The sequence below is a fragment of the Pseudophryne corroboree genome, chromosome 4 (assembly GCF_028390025.1).
Source record: "Pseudophryne corroboree isolate aPseCor3 chromosome 4, aPseCor3.hap2, whole genome shotgun sequence".
In the NCBI taxonomy this organism is placed as follows: domain Eukaryota; kingdom Metazoa; phylum Chordata; class Amphibia; order Anura; family Myobatrachidae; genus Pseudophryne; species Pseudophryne corroboree.
In genome coordinates, this window is record NC_086447.1 from 19,657,921 (window position 1) to 19,670,946 (window position 13,026).

Sequence of the window (13,026 nt, forward strand, 5' to 3'; positions counted from 1 at the left end):
GTTTTGCAAGATTTTTCTTCCATTGACCAACGAAGAAACACATTGGTACTTTCACATGATGAGTGAGTACTTCAGGATCTCTGACACTTACATGAGCAGCAGAGTGGTGCAGCGGAAGCGTGCTAGGCCCATAACCCAGAGGTCAGTGGATCGAAACCATCCTCTGCTATGTGCTCTTATTTTTTTGTTAATTAAATTCTTCCAAAACTGGAATTGATATTTTGACTCTTTTATTTTTACTTAAAGTACAATAACTTTTAACATTTTAATTTGTTTTAATAGTATATTGACAGCATTGTTTTCTTTCAGAAATCCACTTAATTTTCTTTACCCTATTACTGAAATGGTAATTGACAAAAACAAGCTACATTGTCACCAGAAGAGCAATGCAAAATGTACAATTGATATTTCAAAATCATCTTTCCATCTTGAATTTCAATGATGCATTGGGGCAACGATTTTGTGAGAAACATCTTCACCCTTAAAGAAAGATTTTCTTAACTTCTTACCTGTGTGCTGATTAGATATCACCTGGTTTTCACATTAAACAGATTCCCACTTGAGAAAGCAGCAAGTATGCAGTGAGGTTTATGTTTCCTGGTGTCAACCTGTATTATTTCAGTGGACATTGTAATGAGGATGCATCTTGCTGCCTTTTCAATGAAGCAAGTTTTAATCAGTAATAGGTGAAAAAACATTCCTACAAAGGTGTTAATCAGAGACTTGGCTTTGTGGACACTTTTCAGAGAGCAAATGTGTTAGCATAAAAATAAAGCCATAAAATGGAGAGCTGATTAATCACTCAATTGGATTTCTCTGCCTGCATAATTTTTTTTCTCTGCAACCCCATGCTAAATTGTGCTTCCTGTTTTTTATAAAATGACTTAATCAAATCTGACTCTGATTGCATCAGAGAAGGCCAGGTACCCTACACTATAAGAGGTGGTTTGAAATTTTGACTTGTCTACTTAAAGATCAGCAAAATTTGATCACAAGGTCAATTACGTCCCCGGGTGATATCGAACCACCAGCCTTTCGGTTAACAGCCGAATGCGCTAACCGATTGCACCACAGATACAACTTGCAAAATCATGTACTAACAAAGGCTAAAAAGCATTCATCTAGAAAGTTTCCTAGAAAAAGTTTAAAAAGGCAATAATCTGGAGAGTTTTGCAAGATTTTTCTTCCATTGACCAACGAAGAAACACATTGGTACTTTCACATGATGAGTAAGTACTTCAGGATCTCTGACACTTACATGAGCAGCAGAGTGGCGCAGCGGAAGCGTGCTGAGCCCATAACCCTGAGGTCGGTGGATCGAAACCATCCTCTGCTATGTGCACTTATTTTTTTGTTAATTAAATTCTTCCAAAACTGGAATTGATATTTTGACTCTTTTATTTTTACTTAAAGTACAATAACTTTTAACATTTTAATTTGTTTTAATAGTATATTGACAGCATTGTTTTCTTTCAGAAATCCACTTAATTTTCTTTACCCTATTACTGAAATGGTAATTGACAAAAACAAGCTACATTGTCACCAGAAGAGCAATGCAAAATGTACAATTGATATTTCAAAATCATCTTTCCATCTTGAATTTCAATGATGCATTGGGGCAACGATTTTGTGAGAAACATCTTCACCCTTAAAGAAAGATTTTCTTAACTTCTTACCTGTGTGCTGATTAGATATCACCTGGTTTTCACATTAAACAGATTCCCACTTGAGAAAGCAGCAAGGATGCAGTGAGGTTTATGTTTCCTGGTGTCAACCTGTATTATTTCAGTGGACTTTGTAATGAGGATGCATCTTGCTGCCTTTCCAATGAAGCAAGTTTTAATCAGTAATAGGTGAAAAACCATTCCTACAAAGGTGTTAATCAGAGACTTGGCTTTGTGGACACTTTTCAGAGAGCAAATGTGTTAGCATAAAAATAAAGCCATAAAATGGAGAGCTGATTAATCACTCAATTGGATTTCTCTGCCTGCATAAATTTTTTTCTCTGCAACCCCATGCTAAATTGTGCTTCCTGTTTTTTATAAAATGACTTAATCAAATCTGACTCTGATTGCATCAGAGAAGGCCAGGTACCCTACACTATAAGAGGTGGTTTGAAATTTTGACTTGTCTACTTAAAGATCACCAAAATTTGATCACAAGGTCAATTATGTCCCCGGGTGGGATTGAACCACCAACCTTTCGGTTAACAGCCGAATGCGCTAACTGGTTGCGCCACAGAGACAGCTTGCAAAAGCATGTACTGGCAAAGGCTAAAAAGCATTCATCTAGAAAGTTTCCTAGAAAAAGGTTAAAAAGGCAATAATCTGGAGAGTTTTGCAAGATTTTTCTTCCATTGACCAACGAAGAAACACATTGGTACTTTCACATGATGAGTGAGTACTTCAGGATCTCTGACACTTACATGAGCAGCAGAGTGGTGCAGCGGAAGCGTGCTAGGCCCATAACCCAGAGGTCAGTGGATCGAAACCATCCTCTGCTATGTGCTCTTATTTTTTTGTTAATTAAATTCTTCCAAAACTGGAATTGATATTTTGACTCTTTTATTTTTACTTAAAGTACAATAACTTTTAACATTTTAATTTGTTTTAATAGTATATTGACAGCATTGTTTTCTTTCAGAAATCCACTTAATTTTCTTTACCCTATTACTGAAATGGTAATTGACAAAAACAAGCTACATTGTCACCAGAAGAGCAATGCAAAATGTACAATTGATATTTCAAAATCATCTTTCCATCTTGAATTTCAATGATGCATTGGGGCAACGATTTTGTGAGAAACATCTTCACCCTTAAAGAAAGATTTTCTTAACTTCTTACCTGTGTGCTGATTAGATATCACCTGGTTTTCACATTAAACAGATTCCCACTTGAGAAAGCAGCAAGTATGCAGTGAGGTTTATGTTTCCTGGTGTCAACCTGTATTATTTCAGTGGACATTGTAATGAGGATGCATCTTGCTGCCTTTTCAATGAAGCAAGTTTTAATCAGTAATAGGTGAAAAAACATTCCTACAAAGGTGTTAATCAGAGACTTGGCTTTGTGGACACTTTTCAGAGAGCAAATGTGTTAGCATAAAAATAAAGCCATAAAATGGAGAGCTGATTAATCACTCAATTGGATTTCTCTGCCTGCATAATTTTTTTTCTCTGCAACCCCATGCTAAATTGTGCTTCCTGTTTTTTATAAAATGACTTAATCAAATCTGACTCTGATTGCATCAGAGAAGGCCAGGTACCCTACACTATAAGAGGTGGTTTGAAATTTTGACTTGTCTACTTAAAGATCAGCAAAATTTGATCACAAGGTCAATTACGTCCCCGGGTGATATCGAACCACCAGCCTTTCGGTTAACAGCCGAATGCGCTAACCGATTGCACCACAGATACAACTTGCAAAATCATGTACTAACAAAGGCTAAAAAGCATTCATCTAGAAAGTTTCCTAGAAAAAGTTTAAAAAGGCAATAATCTGGAGAGTTTTGCAAGATTTTTCTTCCATTGACCAACGAAGAAACACATTGGTACTTTCACATGATGAGTAAGTACTTCAGGATCTCTGACACTTACATGAGCAGCAGAGTGGCGCAGCGGAAGCGTGCTGAGCCCATAACCCAGAGGTCGGTGGATCGAAACCATCCTCTGCTATGTGCACTTATTTTTTTGTTAATTAAATTCTTCCAAAACTGGAATTGATATTTTGACTCTTTTATTTTTACTTAAAGTACAATAACTTTTAACATTTTAATTTGTTTTAATAGTATATTGACAGCATTGTTTTCTTTCAGAAATCCACTTAATTTTCTTTACCCTATTACTGAAATGGTAATTGACAAAAACAAGCTACATTGTCACCAGAAGAGCAATGCAAAATGTACAATTGATATTTCAAAATCATCTTTCCATCTTGAATTTCAATGATGCATTGGGGCAACGATTTTGTGAGAAACATCTTCACCCTTAAAGAAAGATTTTCTTAACTTCTTACCTGTGTGCTGATTAGATATCACCTGGTTTTCACATTAAACAGATTCCCACTTGAGAAAGCAGCAAGTATGCAGTGAGGTTTATGTTTCCTGGTGTCAACCTGTATTATTTCAGTGGACATTGTAATGAGGATGCATCTTGCTGCCTTTCCAATGAAGCAAGTTTTAATCAGTAATAGGTGAAAAAACATTCCTACAAAGGTGTTAATCAGAGACTTGGCTTTGTGGACACTTTTCAGAGAGCAAATGTGTTAGCATAAAAATAAAGCCATAAAATGGAGAGCTGATTAATCACTCAATTGGATTTCTCTGCCTGCATAATTTTTTTTCTCTGCAACCCCATGCTAAATTGTGCTTCCTGTTTTTTATAAAATGACTTAATCAAATCTGACTCTGATTGCATCAGAGAAGGCCAGGTACCCTACACTATAAGAGGTGGTTTGAAATTTTGACTTGTCTACTTAAAGATCAGCAAAATTTGATCACAAGGTCAATTACGTCCCCGGGTGATATCGAACCACCAGCCTTTCGGTTAACAGCCGAATGCGCTAACCGATTGCACCACAGATACAACTTGCAAAATCATGTACTAACAAAGGCTAAAAAGCATTCATCTAGAAAGTTTCCTAGAAAAAGTTTAAAAAGGCAATAATCTGGAGAGTTTTGCAAGATTTTTCTTCCATTGACCAACGAAGAAACACATTGGTACTTTCACATGATGAGTAAGTACTTCAGGATCTCTGACACTTACATGAGCAGCAGAGTGGCGCAGCGGAAGCGTGCTGAGCCCATAACCCAGAGGTCGGTGGATCGAAACCATCCTCTGCTATGTGCACTTATTTTTTTGTTAATTAAATTCTTCCAAAACTGGAATTGATATTTTGACTCTTTTATTTTTACTTAAAGTACAATAACTTTTAACATTTTAATTTGTTTTAATAGTATATTGACAGCATTGTTTTCTTTCAGAAATCCACTTAATTTTCTTTACCCTATTACTGAAATGGTAATTGACAAAAACAAGCTACATTGTCACCAGAAGAGCAATGCAAAATGTACAATTGATATTTCAAAATCATCTTTCCAGCTTGAATTTCAATGATGCATTGGGGCAACGATTTTGTGAGAAACATCTTCACCCTTAAAGAAAGATTTTCTTAACTTCTTACCTGTGTGCTGATTAGATATCACCTGGTTTTCACATTAAATAGATTCCCACTTGAGAAAGCAGCAAGGATGCAGTGAGGTTTATGTTTCCTGGTGTCAACCTGTATTATTTCAGTGGACATTGTAATGAGCATGCATCTTGCTGCCTTTCCAATGAAGCAAGTTTTAATCAGTAATAGGTAAAAAACCATTCCTACAAAGGTGTTAATCAGAGACTTGGCTTTGTGGACACTTTTCAGAGAGCAAATGTGTTAGCATAAAAATAAAGCCATAAAATGGAGAGCTGATTAATCACTCAATTGGATTTCTCTGCCTGCATAATTTTTTTTCTCTGCAACCCCATGCTAAATTGTGCTTCCTGTTTTTTATAAAATGACTTAATCAAATATGACTCTGATTGCATCAGAGAAGGCCAGGTACCCTACACCATAAGAGGTGGTTTGAAATTTTGACTTGTCTACTTAAAGATCACCAAAATTTGATCACAAGGTCAATTACGTCCCTGGGTGGGATTGAACCACCAACCTTTCGGTTAACAGCCGAATGCGCTAACCGATTGCGCCACAGAGACAGCTTGCAAAAGCATGTGCTGACAAAGGCTAAAAAGAATTCATCTAGAAAGTTTCCTAGAAAAAGGTTAAAAAGGCAATAATCTGGAGAGTTTTGCAAGATTTTTCTTCCATTGACCAACGAAGAAACACATTGGTACTTTCACATGATGAGTGAGTACTTCAGGATCTCTGACACTGACATGAGCAGCAGAGTTGCGCAGCGGAAGCGTGCTGGGCCCATAACCGTGAGGTCGGTGGATCGAAACCATCCTCTGCTATGTGCACTTATTTTTTTGTTAATTAAATTCTTCCAAAACTGGAATTGATATTTTGACTCTTTTATTTTTACTTAAAGTACAATAACTTTTAACATTTTAATTTGTTTTAATAGTATATTGACAGCATTGTTTTCTTTAAGAAATCCACTTAATTTTCTTTACCCTATTACTGAAATGGTAATTGACAAAAACAAGCTACATTGTCACCAGAAGAGCAATGCAAAATGTACAATTGATATTTCAAAATCATCTTTCCAGCTTGAATTTCAATGATGCATTGGGGCAACGATTTTGTGAGAAACATCTTCACCCTTAAAGAAAGATTTTCTTAACTTCTTACCTGTGTGCTGATTAGATATCACCTGGTTTTCACATTAAACAGATTCCCACTTGAGAAAGCAGCAAGGATGCAGTGAGGTTTATGTTTCCTGGTGTCAACCTGTATTATTTCAGTGGACATTGTAATGAGGATGCATCTTGCTGCCTTTCCAATGAAGCAAGTTTTAATCAGTAATAGGTGAAAAACCATTCCTACAAAGGTGTTAATCAGAGACTTGGCTTTGTGGACACTTTTCAGAGAGCAAATGTGTTAGCATAAAAATAAAGCCATAAAATGGAGAGCTGATTAATCACTCAATTGGATTTCTCTGCCTGCATAATTTTTTTTCTCTGCAACCCCATGCTAAATTGTGCTTCCTGTTTTTTATAAAATGACTTAATCAAATCTGACTCTGATTGCATCAGAGAAGGCCAGGTACCCTACACTATAAGAGGTGGTTTGAAATTTTGACTTGTCTACTTAAAGATCACCAAAATTTGATCACAAGGTCAATTACGTCCCCGGGTGGGATTGAACCACCAACCTTTCGGTTAACAGCCAAATGCGCTAACTGATTTCGCCACAGAGACAGCTTGCAAAAGCATGTACTGACAAAGGCTAAAAAGCATTCATCTAGAAAGTTTCCTAGAAAAAGGTTAAAAAGGCAATAATCTGGAGAGTTTTGCAAGATTTTTCTTCCATTGACCAACGAAGAAACACATTGGTACTTTCACATGATGAGTGAGTTCTTCAGGATCTCTGACACTTACATGAGCAGCAGAGTGGCGCAGCGGAAGCGTGCTGGGCCCATAACCCAGAGGTCGGTGGATCGAAACCATCCTCTGCTATGTGCACTTATTTTTTTGTTAATTAAATTCTTCCAAAACTGGAATTGATATTTTGACTCTTTTATTTTTACTTAAAGTACAATAACTTTTAACATTTTAATTTGTTTTAATAGTATATTGACAGCATTGTTTTCTTTCAGAAATCCACTTAATTTTCTTTACCCTATTACTGAAATGGTAATTGACAAAAACAAGCTACATTGTCACCAGAAGAGCAATGCAAAATGTACAATTGATATTTCAAAATCATCTTTCCATCTTGAATTTCAATGATGCATTGGGGCAACGATTTTGTGAGAAACATCTTCACCCTTAAAGAAAGATTTTCTTAACTTCTTACCTGTGTGCTGATTAGATATCACCTGGTTTTCACATTAAACAGATTCCCACTTGAGAAAGCAGCAAGGATGCAGTGAGGTTTATGTTTCCTGGTGTCAACCTGTATTATTTCAGTGGACTTTGTAATGAGGATGCATCTTGCTGCCTTTCCAATGAAGCAAGTTTTAATCAGTAATAGGTGAAAAACCATTCCTACAAAGGTGTTAATCAGAGACTTGGCTTTGTGGACACTTTTCAGAGAGCAAATGTGTTAGCATAAAAATAAAGCCATAAAATGGAGAGCTGATTAATCACTCAATTGGATTTCTCTGCCTGCATAATTTTTTTTCTCTGCAACCCCATGCTAAATTGTGCTTCCTGTTTTTTATAAAATGACTTAATCAAATCTGACTCTGATTGCATCAGAGAAGGCCAGGTACCCTACACTATAAGAGGTGGTTTGAAATTTTGACTTGTCTACTTAAAGATCACCAAAATTTGATCACAAGGTCAATTATGTCCCCGGGTGGGATTGAACCACCAACCTTTCGGTTAACAGCCGAATGCGCTAACAGGTTGCGCCACAGAGACAGCTTGCAAAAGCATGTACTGGCAAAGGCTAAAAAGCATTCATCTAGAAAGTTTCCTAGAAAAAGGTTAAAAAGGCAATAATCTGGAGAGTTTTGCAAGATTTTTCTTCCATTGACCAACGAAGAAACACATTGGTACTTTCACATGATGAGTGAGTACTTCAGGATCTCTGACACTTACATGAGCAGCAGAGTGGCGCAGCGGAAGCATGCTAGGCCCATAACCCAGAGGTCAGTGGATCGAAACCATCCTCTGCTATGTGCTCTTATTTTTTTGTTAATTAAATTCTTCCAAAACTGGAATTGATATTTTGACTCTTTTATTTTTACTTAAAGTACAATAACTTTTAACATTTTAATTTGTTTTAATAGTATATTGACAGCATTGTTTTCTTTCAGAAATCCACTTAATTTTCTTTACCCTATTACTGAAATGGTAATTGACAAAAACAAGCTACATTGTCACCAGAAGAGCAATGCAAAATGTACAATTGATATTTCAAAATCATCTTTCCATCTTGAATTTCAATGATGCATTGGGGCAACGATTTTGTGAGAAACATCTTCACCCTTAAAGAAAGATTTTCTTAACTTCTTACCTGTGTGCTGATTAGATATCACCTGGTTTTCACATTAAACAGATTCCCACTTGAGAAAGCAGCAAGTATGCAGTGAGGTTTATGTTTCCTGGTGTCAACCTGTATTATTTCAGTGGACATTGTAATGAGGATGCATCTTGCTGCCTTTCCAATGAAGCAAGTTTTAATCAGTAATAGGTGAAAAAACATTCCTACAAAGGTGTTAATCAGAGACTTGGCTTTGTGGACACTTTTCAGAGAGCAAATGTGTTAGCATAAAAATAAAGCCATAAAATGGAGAGCTGATTAATCACTCAATTGGATTTCTCTGCCTGCATAATTTTTTTTCTCTGCAACCCCATGCTAAATTGTGCTTCCTGTTTTTTATAAAATGACTTAATCAAATCTGACTCTGATTGCATCAGAGAAGGCCAGGTACCCTACACTATAAGAGGTGGTTTGAAATTTTGACTTGTCTACTTAAAGATCAGCAAAATTTGATCACAAGGTCAATTACGTCCCCGGGTGATATCGAACCACCAGCCTTTCGGTTAACAGCCGAATGCGCTAACCGATTGCACCACAGATACAACTTGCAAAATCATGTAATAACAAAGGCTAAAAAGCATTCATCTAGAAAGTTTCCTAGAAAAAGTTTAAAAAGGCAATAATCTGGAGAGTTTTGCAAGATTTTTCTTCCATTGACCAACGATGAAACACATTGGTACTTTCACATGATGAGTAAGTACTTCAGGATCTCTGACACTTACATGAGCAGCAGAGTGGCGCAGCGGAAGCGTGCTGAGCCCATAACCCAGAGGTCGGTGGATCGAAACCATCCTCTGCTATGTGCACTTATTTTTTTGTTAATTAAATTCTTCCAAAACTGGAATTGATATTTTGACTCTTTTATTTTTACTGAAAGTACAATAACTTTTAACATTTTAATTTGTTTTAATAGTATATTGACAGCATTGTTTTCTTTCAGAAATCCACTTAATTTTCTTTACCCTATTACTGAAATGGTAATTGACAAAAACAAGCTACATTGTCACCAGAAGAGCAATGCAAAATGTACAATTGATATTTCAAAATCATCTTTCCATCTTGAATTTCAATGATGCATTGGGGCAACGATTTTGTGAGAAACATCTTCACCCTTAAAGAAAGATTTTCTTAACTTCTTAACTGTGTGCTGATTAGATATCACCTGGTTTTCACATTAAACAGATTCCCACTTGAGAAAGCAGCAAGGATGCAGTGAGGTTTATGTTTCCTGGTGTCAACCTGTATTATTTCAGTTGACATTGTAATGAGGATGCATCTTGCTGCCTTTCCAATGAAGCAAGTTTTAATCAGTAATAGGTGAAAAAACATTCCTACAAAGGTGTTAATCAGAGACTTGGCTTTGTGTACACTTTTCAGAGAGCAAATGTGTTAGCATAAAAATAAAGCCATAAAATGGAGAGCTGATTAATCACTCAATTGGATTTCTCTGCCTGCATAATTTTTTTTCTCTGCAACCCCATGCTAAATTGTGCTTCCTGTTTTTTATAAAATGACTTAATCAAATCTGACTCTGATTGCATCAGAGAAGGCCAGGTACCCTACACTATAAGAGGTGGTTTGAAATTTTGACTTGTCTACTTAAAGATCACCAAAACTTGATAACAAGGTCAATTACGTCCCCGGGTGGGATTGAACCACCAACCTTTCGGTTAACAGCCAAATGCGCTAACTGATTTCGCCACAGAGACAGCTTGCAAAAGCATGTACTGACAAAGGCTAAAAAGCATTCATCTAGAAAGTTTCCTAGAAAAAGGTTAAAAAGGCAATAATCTGGAGAGTTTTGCAAGATTTTTCTTCCATTGACCAACGAAGAAACACATTGGTACTTTCACATGATGAGTGAGTTCTTCAGGATCTCTGACACTTACATGAGCAGCAGAGTGGCGCAGCGGAAGCGTGCTGGGCCCATAACCCAGAGGTCGGTGGATCGAAACCATCCTCTGCTATGTGCACTTATTTTTTTGTTAATTAAATTCTTCCAAAACTGGAATTGATATTTTGACTCTTTTATTTTTACTTAAAGTACAATAACTTTTAACATTTTAATTTGTTTTAATAGTATATTGACAGCATTGTTTTCTTTCAGAAATCCACTTAATTTTCTTTACCCTATTACTGAAATGGTAATTGACAAAAACAAGCTACATTGTCACCAGAAGAGCAATGCAAAATGTACAATTGATATTTCAAAATCATCTTTCCATCTTGAATTTCAATGATGCATTGGGGCAACGATTTTGTGAGAAACATCTTCACCCTTAAAGAAAGATTTTCTTAACTTCTTACCTGTGTGCTGATTAGATATCACCTGGTTTTCACATTAAACAGATTCCCACTTGAGAAAGCAGCAAGGATGCAGTGAGGTTTATGTTTCCTGGTGTCAACCTGTATTATTTCAGTGGACTTTGTAATGAGGATGCATCTTGCTGCCTTTCCAATGAAGCAAGTTTTAATCAGTAATAGGTGAAAAACCATTCCTACAAAGGTGTTAATCAGAGACTTGGCTTTGTGGACACTTTTCAGAGAGCAAATGTGTTAGCATAAAAATAAAGCCATAAAATGGAGAGCTGATTAATCACTCAATTGGATTTCTCTGCCTGCATAATTTTTTTTCTCTGCAACCCCATGCTAAATTGTGCTTCCTGTTTTTTATAAAATGACTTAATCAAATCTGACTCTGATTGCATCAGAGAAGGCCAGGTACCCTACACTATAAGAGGTGGTTTGAAATTTTGACTTGTCTACTTAAAGATCACCAAAATTTGATCACAAGGTCAATTATGTCCCCGGGTGGGATTGAACCACCAACCTTTCGGTTAACAGCCGAATGCGCTAACAGGTTGCGCCACAGAGACAGCTTGCAAAAGCATGTACTGGCAAAGGCTAAAAAGCATTCATCTAGAAAGTTTCCTAGAAAAAGGTTAAAAAGGCAATAATCTGGAGAGTTTTGCAAGATTTTTCTTCCATTGACCAACGAAGAAACACATTGGTACTTTCACATGATGAGTGAGTACTTCAGGATCTCTGACACTTACATGAGCAGCAGAGTGGCGCAGCGGAAGCATGCTAGGCCCATAACCCAGAGGTCAGTGGATCGAAACCATCCTCTGCTATGTGCTCTTATTTTTTTGTTAATTAAATTCTTCCAAAACTGGAATTGATATTTTGACTCTTTTATTTTTACTTAAAGTACAATAACTTTTAACATTTTAATTTGTTTTAATAGTATATTGACAGCATTGTTTTCTTTCAGAAATCCACTTAATTTTCTTTACCCTATTACTGAAATGGTAATTGACAAAAACAAGCTACATTGTCACCAGAAGAGCAATGCAAAATGTACAATTGATATTTCAAAATCATCTTTCCATCTTGAATTTCAATGATGCATTGGGGCAACGATTTTGTGAGAAACATCTTCACCCTTAAAGAAAGATTTTCTTAACTTCTTACCTGTGTGCTGATTAGATATCACCTGGTTTTCACATTAAACAGATTCCCACTTGAGAAAGCAGCAAGTATGCAGTGAGGTTTATGTTTCCTGGTGTCAACCTGTATTATTTCAGTGGACATTGTAATGAGGATGCATCTTGCTGCCTTTCCAATGAAGCAAGTTTTAATCAGTAATAGGTGAAAAAACATTCCTACAAAGGTGTTAATCAGAGACTTGGCTTTGTGGACACTTTTCAGAGAGCAAATGTGTTAGCATAAAAATAAAGCCATAAAATGGAGAGCTGATTAATCACTCAATTGGATTTCTCTGCCTGCATAATTTTTTTTCTCTGCAACCCCATGCTAAATTGTGCTTCCTGTTTTTTATAAAATGACTTAATCAAATCTGACTCTGATTGCATCAGAGAAGGCCAGGTACCCTACACTATAAGAGGTGGTTTGAAATTTTGACTTGTCTACTTAAAGATCAGCAAAATTTGATCACAAGGTCAATTACGTCCCCGGGTGATATCGAACCACCAGCCTTTCGGTTAACAGCCGAATGCGCTAACCGATTGCACCACAGATACAACTTGCAAAATCATGTAATAACAAAGGCTAAAAAGCATTCATCTAGAAAGTTTCCTAGAAAAAGTTTAAAAAGGCAATAATCTGGAGAGTTTTGCAAGATTTTTCTTCCATTGACCAACGATGAAACACATTGGTACTTTCACATGATGAGTAAGTACTTCAGGATCTCTGACACTTACATGAGCAGCAGAGTGGCGCAGCGGAAGCGTGCTGAGCCCATAACCCAGAGGTCGGTGGATCGAAACCATCCTCTGCTATGTGCACTTATTTTTTTGTT

General features: G+C 36.6%; 3 non-coding genes across 3 annotated transcripts; 2 read left to right on the plus strand and 1 right to left on the minus strand.

The window, feature by feature from the left end:
• Positions 1-5,672: 5,672 nt before the first annotated feature.
• TRNAN-GUU (transfer RNA asparagine (anticodon GUU)) lies at positions 5,673-5,746 on the minus strand. The gene has a single exon. It is a non-coding gene; the product is annotated as a tRNA-Asn (tRNA).
• A 1,353-nt stretch (positions 5,747-7,099) lies between these two features.
• Positions 7,100-7,171, plus strand: TRNAM-CAU (transfer RNA methionine (anticodon CAU)). Its single transcript has one exon. It is a non-coding gene; the product is annotated as a tRNA-Met (tRNA).
• A 3,429-nt stretch (positions 7,172-10,600) lies between these two features.
• Positions 10,601-10,672, plus strand: TRNAM-CAU (transfer RNA methionine (anticodon CAU)). Its single transcript has one exon. It is a non-coding gene; the product is annotated as a tRNA-Met (tRNA).
• Positions 10,673-13,026: the final 2,354 nt, after the last annotated feature.